Source organism: Tachysurus fulvidraco, chromosome 12 (genome assembly GCF_022655615.1).
Source record: "Tachysurus fulvidraco isolate hzauxx_2018 chromosome 12, HZAU_PFXX_2.0, whole genome shotgun sequence".
In the NCBI taxonomy this organism is placed as follows: domain Eukaryota; kingdom Metazoa; phylum Chordata; class Actinopteri; order Siluriformes; family Bagridae; genus Tachysurus; species Tachysurus fulvidraco.
In genome coordinates, this window is record NC_062529.1 from 19608823 (window position 1) to 19622403 (window position 13581).

Here is a 13581-nt window from a genome sequence, read left to right on the forward strand (position 1 = left end):
CTAATACGTTTGCTTGTGAGCTAATGAAATCCATTGAGTAAGAGTACATGCCTTCAGTTTCAAGAACACTCAAGCTCTTGTAACGGTTTCACAACAAATCGACTGCAACAAATCGACTGCACCTTCTTACCTCAAACTGTGAGCATATCCACCGGTCTACATTTGCAGATCCTGCACTAATGTACAGTTAAAGTTTCATTTGCACTGCATGTAACATTTGCACCGGTCTACATTTGCTTTTTACTTGGAAACCTGTGGAGGTGATTTTAATTCTGGCCAAACATCCCCACCAAGTAAAAATAAAAATCCATCCATTTTTGGAGCATTTTAAAATAATTAAAATAACATTTTGCTCTTCTTTATTTAGTACTGTCCTGAATAAACTACTGCACACAGAGACCACAAGCTACATTAATAACCACACAAACCATGCCTAATTCTAATGTTACCTGGATGATAAATCTGTCTGTTTTTGTTTTTGGGTAGTTCTTCACGAGTCTCTTGTTGGTCCTGCCCACTGTTCTCAAGTCACGATCCATATTTTGGATGTCACGATCCAAATCCATGATGTCACGATCCATATTTTCACACTAAGGGTGACCGAGGGTCTCGTACAGAACTATTACAAAAGGTTCAATCATTCTCAAGAAGGCGACATGGTACGTTAACGGGGGGTGTAAACTTTCGAACAGGAGGATTGGTGTTAATTGTTGTTAATTGTTAGTAGTGATGTTCTGGAAAACAAATTCCTTATGTAGAATGTTATGCTGTTATGCTGTTTTCTTTAAACAAAAATAATAACAATTTACACCAATGGTACTGTTTGAAAGCTCCTGGTATAGAGTACGTTTATACAGTACATTTATACGTATACGTACACTTTGTACAGGGACTTATGGGAAGCCGTGTACTGAATACACTCTTTAATCTCTTTAAGTGGCTGAGTTTTCAGTCTGTGTTAGCTCTAAGCATATATCGACTTCGCTATAATGAGACAAAGGCATCAATTCATGGTTTTTTTCTTCTTGCGACTAAATATCGAATGATACACTGCACGGTGTTTAAATAACGTCTTATTTTAAAGTCGGACACATTTTAGTGACTCATGTTAGATTTACTGTGAGCGTTTTAAAGTTCAGAGATTTCTGCTTATTTCAGTATTTTTTCTGTCAGCCACAAAATGACGCATTGGGAAGATAGATCCCTCACATAGGGGGAATTAACACTGATTAGCAACATTTCTTACTAAATAGATGTTTATATGTTTAAATAGCCTTGAAGAATGCCTTTGGAATGGACTTGCACATTAACTCCAGATGTGTTTACAGGAGTGAGTCATCATGAGCGGGAGAGACGACTCCATTTGACATAGAAATGGCAATCGTATAGATTTATTTTTTTTAACAATAAAGTTAACAGGGGGCACAGTGGCTTAGTGGCTAGCACGTTCACCTCACACCCTTAGAGTTGGGGGTTCGATTCCCGCCTCCGCCTTGTGTGTGGAGTTTGCATGTTCTCCCCGTGCCTCGGGGGTTTCCTCCGGGTACTCCGGTTTCCTCCCAAGGTCCAAAGACATGCATGGTAGGTTGATTGGCATCTCTGAGAAAATTATCCATAGTGTGTGAGTGTGTGAGTGAATGAGAGTGTGTGTGCCCTGCGATGGGTTGGCACTCCGTCCAGGGTGTATCCTGCCTTGATGTCTGATGACACCTGAGATAGGCACAGGCTCCCCGTGACCTGAAGTAGTTCGGATAAGCGGTAGAAAATGAATGAATAAAGTTACTTTTGCTAAAAAGGTTTTCGGTCATTTTTCCTTGTATATGGAGACTTTTTGGACACTCTGTATATAAGAGCTGGGAGTCTTCCTAATACTTTATTTTGTGTACAGAGTAGCTATTGAAATGAGCCGAAATTTCATTTGAAATTCACAGCACTCAGAGTAAATCTGAAATTAGTCACTGAAATGTGTCTGACTTTGAAATAAGATGTTCCTTTCTATTTTTTTTTTTTGCCTTAAAGAATAAAACGCTGTGCAGCGTATCATCCAAATGCAATTATTAATCGCAAGAGGAATTAAAACTATGAATAGATGCTTTTGTCTTATTACAGCGTAGGCTAAATATGCTTAGAGCTATTGTAGACTGAAAACCCAGCCACTTAAAGAGTTTAAACATAACCTTAATCAGCAATAAGAAAGGGTAGGCATTAAAAAAATTAAAATGAAGCAGTTCAATTTTCAGGTTTGAGGAATATATTCAAATAAGAACTGCTAGAATTTTCACAACTGCATCTTTCTGAAATTTCCACTTCTTTAACAGGATTCTGCTAATAATCTAAAGTGATATATTTTCTGGTGTTGTTCCACCCATGTGCTTTTTATTTAAATCTAGAAAGTCTAAAATTTGGTTTAGGATAATAGAAATCCGCACAAGCACATGCCCCTGAGGTTCCACGCCTGTAAAATTGCTTTCGTAACACTCGATTTGAATGAACATCCCAGTCCTCCAGATTCAAAGAGGAGTTTTCAGCTGCGTCCAGCATTAATTTCATCACCGAGCCGTCTCTTGGCCTTATTCGATTCTGACGAGTGGAAGGTCTTTGGTGGGTGGGTGGCGAGGCTGATAAATTGCTGTGAGATTGTTCTTACAAAAGCCTTTTTGCTTGCTGTGATGTGCTGCACAGCACATAAATCAGAGCCTCGGTGCTCCACTTCCATTCTGATTCTGACTCTTCCCTCCGAGTCTCCAGTCACCGATTTGACACGTCGCACCCTGTCTACGGAAAGAGACAGCCGTAAATCAGCACAAAGCGCAAAGTTTTCCCGGGGTGCCTCTTTCTTTACTTTCAGCCTACAACTCAAGTGATTGAAAAGATGAGAAGCTACTACACGTATTGTAGTACGTACATTTTCTGTCGGCTATGTGTCATCTGTCTACTCCTATTCCCGTCGCGTATAATTTTCCTCTTTTTTTCATAAATCAAATGGCACTAAAAAAGCTGTGAGGCAGGAACATGTTTTATGCCACCCAGAGCTTCCACTGACAGCAGCTTGGTGCGTTTTGGGGCAATGATGACCCATGTCAGATTAGCAGAGTGTCAAAGTGAGCCTTGATCAGCCTGTAGAGCCTTTGGCAAGTGGACTTTGGAGAGCTGCTTTAAGGCTTCATTTGTCAAGCAGCTTCAAAACGAACTGTGTGAGGCAACTCCAAAGGTTTCATCTCCTCTCCTCTCCTATCCTGAATTGGACGAGTGAGCCACACTGCTGTTTAAAGAGAAAAGGATGAACTATCGGTGCAAGCTAGAAGGACGCTGGCTGAAAATGATTCTGCTGCTAAAGGCAGAACAGGAAGCCATCTCTCGTGATGATGTATCATCAGTTTCCTCCACGGGAGCTCCGTGTTGACTAGAATTAATCATATCACTCTGAATATTGAACATAGCTTTCCGTGTAGTTATGGGACCCAGGATACGTTTAAAAAAAAATGTAGTCTCACATCTCCCACACCTTGTATGTTTTGTTCCACAATAATCTCTTTTGTGCCTTCTTCAGAATACCATGAAGCTTATTACCAGAATTTATTGGTGGTTTGGGAGTTTTGGGTGACTGAAAAAGGCTAGTAAATTTTGAATTATATCGCTGAATCATTTCACATGCAAGGTGAAGATGAAGTAAGGGACCTCTGCTTCCCTAAAGGCAGCATTAGTTCTATGAGCACGGCATACCAGATTTTCAATTTGATAATCCTTATAATCTTATAAAAATCACTCCTTTTTCATCTGTGCACAAAATGCTTACAGAACGTATTAAACTCTATTATTATAAACAGATCTCAGTTTGAGATTAATACGTTTAAGAGTGTCCATCCCAGAGCTGGACCGTCTGCTCATTCACTAGGACGAGCTGGAATCTGTAACTAAAAGAAATCTGGGCAATTTCTTTCTGGTTATTGCCATGCTGCTTCTTGAGCAAGAGGTGAAAAGATTGCATACAGATGTCCTGTGGATAAAGTGATGTACATATGTTGTGATGGATAGCGGGAAACAAACTAGTGGGCAGTGTTTTGTTGGTCGGGGTTCAAGCCCCAGCATAGCCAAGTTAGCAAGCTGCCCTGTGCTCTGACCTCAAATTTCAAATCTGGGACATGATTTGAATTCCATTGTAATCGAACATGGCTTCTTCTTCTAAACATGTGACACAGAAACATGGTACAATAATGAAACCTGGTGATTGTTGGTGTCTAGATGTGGGCGTGTCCAGATCGGCGTTTCAAAAAATTGCAGCAACTACGGATGGTAGTGAAGACAGTAGAGCGCATATGATATGTGGCAAAGATCACACACTGCTTCTCCTTATCTTGAATGATATAATGCATATATATTTTTTTTTGTATACAAACATCAAATCGTCATCCTGAATGTTTCGTTTTAGCGGCATTTGGAACGCTAGTTATGCCATCGTTATGCCAAACGTTATTACTTTGGCAACCACTAGTAGAAACGGCTACTGACAGCTTTAAAGTACAGCGACTAGAGACTTGAAGTGAAAAATGTGTGATTACATATCAGTGAAGCTAGATTGCTGACTTGGCAACTAGATACTCCTTAGTGTAATTTAATCAAACACACAAATTCAATGATAAATTCATGAAAGAATATTAAGAACAATTAACACAAACAGCACGTTCGCCTCACACCTCCAGGGTCGGGGTTTGATTCCTGCCTCCGCTTTGTGTTTGTGGAGTTTGCATGTTCTCCTCGTGCCTCGGGGATTTCCTTCGGGTACTCCGGTTTCCTCCCCCGCTCCAAAGACATGCACGGTAGGTTGATTGCCATCTCTGGAAAATTGTCCGCAGTGTGTGATTGTGTGAGTGAATGAGAGTGTGTGTGTGCCCTGTGATGGGTTGGCACTCCGTCTAGGGTGTATCCTGCCTCGATGCCCGCTGACGCCTGAGATAGGCACAGGCTCCCCGTGACCCGAGAAGTTCGGATAAGCGGTAGAAAATGAGTGAGTGAGAGAATTAACACAAACAGTTGACACTATTCAGCGTCCTGCTGTTAAGGATTATCTTTATAAAATATTCATGCATCTCTTTATGATGCATATATAATGATTTGGTTTGATAAGAGGCGGATGTTTAAGGCTTATATATTTAACACAAGTCAAAACCAATCCAAATCAACAGACAAACTCATAGTGAACAGAACGCCAACGTGTAAATGGTGTATGTGTGAATGGTGCGCTGGGGTTCCATCCAGTGACCAGGATAAAGACATTTCTAATGATGAATGAATTATTTATATATTAATAAATGTATCTCTTTTCTACCTACCTTGTTTTCCTTTTCAGTCCTACTGTGTTCCAATCTGTGCCCCATGCACATGGCATTTAGTAGATGATCCCAAACATAATGATGCGATAAGACATTACCACGAAGAGAGCTTCGTTATGTAAATTTTAGTTTTATATGAAAATGAGTAGGATATGTTGATATCAGAATGTGGAAAAGAGGTGAAGATGTGAGTGGGTGGAGAAAAGTGTCAGGAGTGTTGTTTGACAGCAGAGTGTCAGTAAGAATCAAAGGTAAGGTGTAGAAGACAGTAGTAAACCCAGCTATGCTGTATGGGTTAGAGACTGTAGCAGTGAGGCAGAGACGGAGGTAGCAGAGATGAGGATGTTGAGGTTCTCTTTAGGAGTGACGAGGATGGACAGGATTAGGGACGAGCACATCAGAGGGACAGCTCAGGTTGGCTGTTTTGGGGACAAGGTCAGAGAGGATAGATTGAGATAGTTTGGACATGTACAGAGGAGGGAGATGGTTATATTGGTAGATTTATGTTGGAGATGGAGCTGCCAGGTAAGAGGTCAAGAGAAAGGACAAAGAGGAGATATATGGATGTTTTAATTGAGGACATGATGTTAAGTCGTGCGAGGGTAGAGGATGCCGGGGATAGCATGCTGTGGTGACCCCTAAGATGTTGATATCAGAATGTCGGACAACATCGTTTGACAATATGCTAAGTGCGTTATGTAAATATGTTTCTGCCTCAATTATGTACAGTAATATGCCTTTAAAAGGATAAGAAATGTTTTTGCGGTGCTACGTTAATTAACACAACTGTGTGTTTATTGTGAAATGATTGTACCATCAGCAGAGCTTACTTTACGCTCCTACTTTTGATTGATGATACTGCATCTCTGTCTTGTATCACAGAATGTGGCTTTCTGGTAATTACTGCAGCAAACAGAGCTGCTTAAACAGTAAGTACAATCAAACATCAAATACAGAAGTTGCTATACATTAAAAAAACATGCATTATGCGATATAAAAGATGAATCTTACCTTTCAATTTAAATCCTCGATAATGGCTCCCCATATTGATATCCCCACTCTCATGAAAATAAATGGTAATCTGTAAAACATCCCAAATATATAGAGATCGTTTGCAGGAAAAGTAGAACACATAGCATTCATTATAAAACGTATACGCAGAATAAATAGAAAGCAGGTGAATTATCAGGCAATGTCGCACACGGTAAGTGTATTGTATAGTTACAGTAAAAAAGGTATCATTTTTCCCTTTGAAAAATGTTCTTCCACTGAGAGATTTCTTTAAGCCTCTTAAAGAAGAGAATGTGAGGATTTGTCTGAGGAAGACAGTCCAAGAAAACCTGTTGCTGTACCGGAAATGTGGCAAACTACCAAAAAAATGTTTTACTGCCAGTAACATCAACCTAAGGAAAGCATTACCATGTAAAAGTTCACTAAGACGGTGTTTAATATTTTTTTTTTTGATCCAACTGCTAACTTTCTGCACCAATCTTGTTGTGTAAGAGGACAGTTTGATAAATGCACTGCTAAAAACAGGCAAACTGCCTAAAGACGTTGCTAGCTAAGTGTGAGGTTCTTTACACAATGGTTCACAAAGTTCAAGTTCATGATCAATTGTTAAGGCCTAATCAATATACCAGCTGTAAAAAGGTCTCCTTCAGATCAGTCACCATGGAAATCTCTATCTTTTTACTTTTAAGCAGATTTTGAATTGCTACTGTGATACATGAGTTGATGAGGCAAAACATGTGTGGGTTATTGGTGCGGATAACATGTGAAAAATAATAGGCAAGGCAAATACACGTTGCCATAACCAGAACGCTGGCAAGCTTAACATACATTGTCTGTAACACAGGAAACATGGTTGAGGTCAAAAGCATGACTTGCAGAGCTATTCACAGCTTAGACCAACAAAATAAGATACAAAAGCAGCAACAAATGAAGAAACAAATGCTAACAATACAGGTGCACACACTCTCTCACTCACTCTCACTCATTTTCTACCGCTTATCCGAACTTCTCGGGTCACGGGGAGCCTGTGTCTATCTCAGGCGTCATCGGGCATCGAGGCAGGATACACCCTGGACGGAGTGCCAACCCATCACAGGGCACACACACTCTCATTCACCCACACACTCACACACTATGGACAATTTTCCAGAGATGCCAATCAACCTACCATGCATGTCTTTGGACCTTGGGAGGAAACCGGAGTACCCGGAGGAAGCCCCCGAGGCACGGGGAGAACATGCAAACTCCACACACAAAGCAGAGGTGAGAATTGAACCCCGACCTTGGAGGTGTGAGGCAAACGTGCAAACCACTAAGCCACCATGCCCCCTGGTGCACACACTCGTATAAATAAAAACTAACCACCAGTGTAGGGGAATGCATTTAGGAAGGGAAACAACATTATAAAAAGCAGGAAGTCATTATTGCTTGGACAATTCCTTGTCAGAACACCAGGGGGCATTCCGGCAGGGATTTATTGTTTATGTCTTGTACCATGTGCTTTTGTTTGTTTTATGTTTGCCCTACCCGCTCCTCTGCCCTGTTGTTTATAGCCATACGACCCAATCTTGGAAGGTAAGCAGGATTGGACCTGGTTAGGGCTTAAATGAGAGACCACCTGGAAATTCCAGGTGCTGTACCCTTCTGGAGGCAGTGGTGGCTCAAGTGGTTGTGGTTTTGATTGGAAGATTAGAGATCAAGCCCCAGCACTGCCAAGCTATCACTGTTGGGCCCTTGAGCAAGGACCCTTAACTCGCTCTGCTCATGTATCATGGCTGACCCTGTGCTCACATCCCAACCTCCAAAAGATCCTTATGTTTCACTAATTACCTCCCCTATTTATACCCACTGCCTTTTTTATTCCACTCTTACTCTCACTCACTCTCACTCACTCTTGCTGTGTCCTTGTCCATTTTTTGGTTTTCTTGCCTCTTGTTTTGTATTTTAGTCGCTCACTTTTCAACTAGTGTTTTCTTGTGTTTGTTGCTTTGTAATTTAGTTAATAAAACCTTAAAAAAAAATTTAGTTAATTCTATCACTGCTTTTGTGTCCGGATTCTGTTCCTACAGAGGCACCTGACAATAATAGGTATATGTTTAATGTGGGTCTTGAAATACATGCATGAGAGAAAAATTCTGGTAAGTCTGTAGTTTTTATAATAGTATTTAGTAGAAAATAGCAATATTTCAGCCATTTGAAGGGTTTTCCCAAATCATCCTATATTCCTGAATAGATTGTATCTTGTACCCAAACATATACACAGAGCAGTTTTTAATAACTTGTTGTTGCAATAATAATATAACAATATTAAAACCTACAGACCAAGATACATCTTTATGAATGCAGTTGGATGAATATTCTAAGAAGTTGTACGTCTTATAATCGTTGAGACTACGAATGCAAATGCAACGCTGAAGGTCACTGAATTCTAACTAAACTAAAAGATGCTGAGTGGACGGAATGTGTTAAGTAGCTTTGAGCCACAGTAAAATAGGACAAAGAAGAGAAATAGACAGGAAAGGTCAGTAGGGGGGGTGGGGGGAGGGTATTCAGAGCATAATTGTGAATGTAGTACACAGATCCATAACTTTAAAACTCTTTCATAAGCACAGTTTCTGCCAACTGCTCTACAACCTCCATCAGCCGACTCTTCAGATGTTCTGCATTAGTATAATCATTCTCTTATTTGCACAGGAAAGATTTTCTGCAGTCCAAACACTAAAAAATATGAGAAAAACAAAAACAAACAAACACAAAAAAAAACCCCATGAAATCTGACGTCTGAAACTAAACATCATTTTTGACCCATCAAACCTCCGTTTGGATTTTATTCATCATTTCAAGAGCAGCAATGTCACAAATGTGCATAAAGAACAACAAAATGGATAAAAACCAAGTAGGCAAGTCAGGAAACACTGCTGAAAACAAAAAAGGAAGTATTGTTTACTTCCTCATGAAAAAGTCGCAATGTGAGAAATTTCCTCATGTGGCTTATAGACATGTTCTTGTATATACCACGTGTGTATATGTTTCCACACATGATCATGTTCATTTTTCACATGTGAAGAACAGTAGGATCTGTGTAAATGTACATGATTTTCCAAGGAAGTGACCAAATGGAAGCAACATGTCATATGTCATGCCTTTCTGTTTTAGTCATTGTCCATTGTTAACAAATCATGCATTCATTAGCTTAGCATCCAATGTGCCATGAAAAGTCTTTCCCAGTCCAAAGTTTCAGTTCCCTGCATCATTAAATGACAAAGTTAACAAGTCGAATCGAATGTAAAGCGATTACCTATGATGTGATAGCTAACACACAGCTAGCTATTATTAAATTTCTAAAGGAGAACATCGTGTTTGCATGATGGCATGACAAAATGTCAGCAGGTTATTGACCAACATTTCAGCTTGGAGATGCATAGATTGCATATTTACTTTCTTTTGAGGTGACTGTGAACAGATCAGAGCATGTAGGGGTTACTTTATATGACATTTATTTATTTGCAGGGGTTTTTTTTTCATATTTTTCATTTTTTCATTCATAGATTTGTCTAAAAACATTTTAGAACAGTTTAACTGTCATGAATCCACATTAAAATTAAATAACACCTTTAACCCGATCTTGTTATGGCTAATGCATCAAGAAAACACACTCGACAATATAGAACATATTCTATAGCATAGCAGACTTTATATTGTCACATACAGTATGCATTGCAGGACAGTGAAATTCTTTCTATGCATATCCTAACTTTGGAGGTTGGGATCAGAGCACAGGGTCAGACATGATACAGTTCCCCTGGAGCAGAGAGGGTTAAGGGCCTTGCTCAAGGGCCCAACGGTGGTAGCTTCTCAGGACTGGGGTCTGAACCCCTGCTCCTCCAAGCAACAACCCAGTTCCTTAACCATTTGTTCCAACACTGCCCAAACCATTTCAAACACTCACTCAATTGTTGTTTTGCACACCACACTTCAATACCCCATCCAACTGCTTCTATTACATAAGTCTATATATGTTTGCTTGAACCCTCTTTGTTTAGAATCCTCTGTATTTGTACAACATATTGCATAATACACAGAATGCACACTGGTTTGTGCTATTTTGTGTATCTGTCCTGTAGAGCTTTTGTATTGTCTGTCTGCACAGTCTTTTGTCTCACACTGTTTGTATTAGTTTGCACACGATGCACTTTATGTGGATAGGACAACTTACTTTAAGTCCTTAGCTCTGTGTTTTTTATGTTGCACCAGGGTCCCTTGGGTCCAAAACTTTGTCTTATTTTACTATGTATTGCATCAGCTATATATGGTTAAAATTACAATAAGAGCTTCTTGACTTTGACTCGATAAAGATGCATGACATCACTGTAATGATCAGAGAAGTTTCTGAAAGTCAATATAGAGTAGGATTATTTTTCTTTCTCTGGTTATTGAATCTCCACCAGAGAATTACAAACTAAAAATGAAATGCATGTAAAAGCTGCTTGTCTTAGCCATTCCAGCTACTAAGCTGTCCACCTCTGGTGTTACACATCTAAATGTCTACACCCGAAACATTTGGTGCTATTATGTAACATAAAATTCTCAGTGTTTCTGCCAAGCTAACTTTCTAAATTTGGTCTTCGCTTCACTACTTACAGCCTCACAACGTTGATATGTAAGCAAAAGTGACTGCAGTCTGAAAAACAGCCACAAAATTAGCTCACTTGTCACTTAAGCTAAATGTCAGTTTAAAAAAATTATCAGATCTACCATGCTGTTTGTGCAGTGCTCAAGAGCTGGAAATGTACATATTACACTCACATTTCACTTAACTGGTGCTTAGGTTTTTTTAAGGTCACCGCTTCAATTGCAAGTTTTAAGTTTCAAGAGTGCTTTTAGGATCTATATATGTTGTACACCGCACCCTGACACAGCTCTTATGTAATACATAAAGTAGCTGTAAACATTGAACACGAGCAAAATACCATGCAGGAATATTAAAGTGCTCTAATCAATTAAAATAACAATAACAAGTAAACTTTAAACAAAGTATGTGGTTCGTAAAGTGACATAGTGGGCAATTTTTAGTTTAAAAAGTTAAAAAGAATAACAATAACATTCTTTAAATGATTTAAACATTAAACGGAGAGAATCTTTGTCAAAGTGGGAGATATTGGAAATACAGTATAAAGACGAGCACTTGGAGTGTCACAGACAGCAGAAATGGGTGTGATATTAGCACTTACTTTAAAGGTGGTGTGCACGATGTTTGAAAAATGCTTCAGAAAACAGAGTCGGGCCGACTAACAAAACCAACGTGTAGCCAATTAGCAGAAAGGAGCGTGTCTTGTCAATATGCAGCGGAGAAAGTGTTCAGTACGCATGTCTGACAGAAGCAGAAAGCGAATGAAAGATTGACATGGCGGATACCTGCCGTTACCGCTGCCTCGGGTTCTAGGTGTTGAACGTCGTCTTCCGTGTGATATGAAGCTAAACCTTTCACGGTACAACACACAGTACTACAAAAACACATTTGACCTGTATTACCATAGTATTACTCATTGAGTTCATTTATTGATAAAAAGTATCCCCTCGGTCAGCTGCCCCAGCAGGTTCCGCAATAATAGTGCCTGGGTTATGTATGTATGTGTGGGGCGGAGCTATCAAAACAGGGGTGACACCCATTTGGTATAGGGGCGTGTTTGTTTAGGTGATTTCAAATGTCAACATTGGCTTTCAAACATTGTGCACCCCACCTTTAAGGATATAAACAATTGTTTTTGTCTTTTTTGGAACTTTTCTAGAGATATATTTATTTTCTATGAATATTGTGCAATATTGTGCTCACCAGAGCAACTTTGATTAAGAAAACAGACAGTTTCTGTCTGGCGACGTTAAAATCAATGGTCATGATGATTTTATTGACATGGATTTTTTTTTCATGCACTAATTGACCCACGCTGTATGTTATCAAGAGCTATATGTGTTTAATATGCAACACCCACAATCCTGGAACTGTCATCAATTTTTTTCCCCCCCAACACACACACACACACACACACACACACACACACACACACACACACACACACACACACAAAGATAAACCTCAAACATTACTGCCTGATTCAGTTTCGTTAATAAATTTGCGTACTTGTATAAATCCGATTCCAGTATCATGGTGAGAGCGTGTTATCTGTTCAGTGTGCCGTGGGCAAATCGAGCATAACTGCAACTTGACCAGTTCACATCCACTGGCTGTAAACGAAGATGTCTGTGTTTATTTATGTGTCAAAAATGACTACATGCTGTGAAATATCTTTTAGAGCATAAACAAGCCAAGCTTTTGGTAATTTATATCGACAAAGCAGTAATTTAGGCTGAAGAAACGCAAACCTTCCCTTGAGACACACACACACACACACACACACACACCCGCAAATACACACACACACACACAGCTTCATTTCATGCCTTCCACCCGCTTTGTAAGCATGAATGCTTCAGCTCTTTATGTGATGTGATACATCGTGACACCTCTCCTGAAGCGCAAAATTGTTTCCCTGTTTATTTTAAGCCGCATTCGTTAAAAAATTCTTCCCAAATCTCATTTGGAAAACACAAAACGTCTTCCCCGTGTGTGCGCAAACCCAAATTTTTCCTTCTCAGTCCACTGAAACTTCAGTCTCATTTTTTCAGCCCCCGAGCACCCTCGTTTTCTTGTTGTCTCCTAGTAACAACCACTGTAAGCTTTAAAGCCATGTGCTTTGTATTCATCCCACCTCCTGTTCCACACTTCTCCAAATGGTGCCGGCACTTTGCTAACAAGAGCAAGATACAGTAAATAGCTTCCAACAGCTGAAAAGAACAAGAAGACCTGGCTCTCATTTCGCTCGTGCAGCTCAACTATATAACTTCGAGCCGTGCCAGATGAGACCGGCTTACCCGTTTTTTTGGGGGTTTTTTCGGAATACATCCGATTCTGCCTTTTTTTTTTTTTTTTATTATCGTTACCATTCAATAGCTGCCCTAAGTTATACGTAACATTCATGCGTAGACTTTTTATTTGTTACGAATACCTATTATGTGTGTCTTATTGCTATGTTAAGCTGTTAAGCTGTTTTATTCATTTTTAGTGAATGACTATAATAAGAAAGATATACAAACAAATAGCATAGGTGGCATCGACCATTTTTACCAATACAATAGCGTTCCGTTATTCCGACAGATTCGTATATATTTACAATCAGTATAA

General features: G+C 39.6%; 1 protein-coding gene across 1 annotated transcript in view; it reads right to left on the minus strand.

The window, feature by feature from the left end:
* Positions 1 to 13581, minus strand: part of alk (ALK receptor tyrosine kinase) — a 481244-nt gene that overhangs the window by 424752 nt on the left and 42911 nt on the right. The window contains exon 2 of the mRNA XM_047821514.1: positions 6342 to 6411. The gene's annotated coding sequence lies outside the window, so the exon portion shown is untranslated. The remainder of the gene's footprint in view (positions 1 to 6341; positions 6412 to 13581) is intronic.